This window comes from Hipposideros armiger, unplaced genomic scaffold (genome assembly GCF_001890085.2).
Source record: "Hipposideros armiger isolate ML-2016 unplaced genomic scaffold, ASM189008v1 scaffold_230, whole genome shotgun sequence".
NCBI lineage: Eukaryota > Metazoa > Chordata > Mammalia > Chiroptera > Hipposideridae > Hipposideros > Hipposideros armiger.
In genome coordinates, this window is record NW_017731580.1 from 322,153 (window position 1) to 323,043 (window position 891).

The following is an 891-nucleotide window of genomic DNA, read 5'->3' on the forward strand; positions in this document are numbered from 1 at the left end:
TTTATATATTTACTTCTTTTATTTAATTTGGTGCTGTGATTTTTATTAATCCCAGTTTTTTCTTTGTATCTTATAATATTTCATAGCTAGTCCTACTATACCTAAGCTTTCCTTGATAAAACAGAATTTTTTAATCCAATGTGATAACATATTTTTTAAAAAGATGAATTTGTCCTGATAACATGTAATATAACAACTAATATTCTTAATTTTAGTCTTTTAATCTTAATTTTAGTGCTCATTTAAAATTTTTACACTGCTCTCTTTTTCTGATTGAGATGTTTCACTGTAATTTTTTATTAGTCTAATCAGTCATGAATACTTTACTGCTCCTTACTCTTTCATGTATTACTTCTCCAATCATGTTCTGTACTCCTCCAATCACATTCTATGTTCTTCAATCCACTGAGAAATGAAGAACTAACGTTATCCCTTCACAATACCTTTTCCTATTAATTTTCATCTGGAGGGATAAAAGGTGACTGGAATAGGTGTAGTTTCTTCATTAAATATCAGGTGATCCAATCTAAAGGCTCACTTGTGACCCAAAGAACTAAAGGCTTAATAGGGCTCCCTAGATTATCACCATACCAGCCTCCCACACACAGCATATAGAGCTAAATGGTATTGTGACTTAGTGATTTCTCTAAGAAAGCGTTGCAGACATAGGAAAAAAATGAAAGAAACAAAATCTTCCGTATATCACACATCAAGAATCCCTAACAGCTCATGCCAGTTGTTTTACAAATTTTACGAGTATAGTTACATTTCAATTAATCAAAAACTGTTGTGAAAGGGTTAGTGTGCTCTGCCAAGACTTTCCATAGCCGGTGCTTCCATTGGACTCTTCCTATGTCTGTATCTTCCCAAAGGAGAAAGACTTCTATCAGG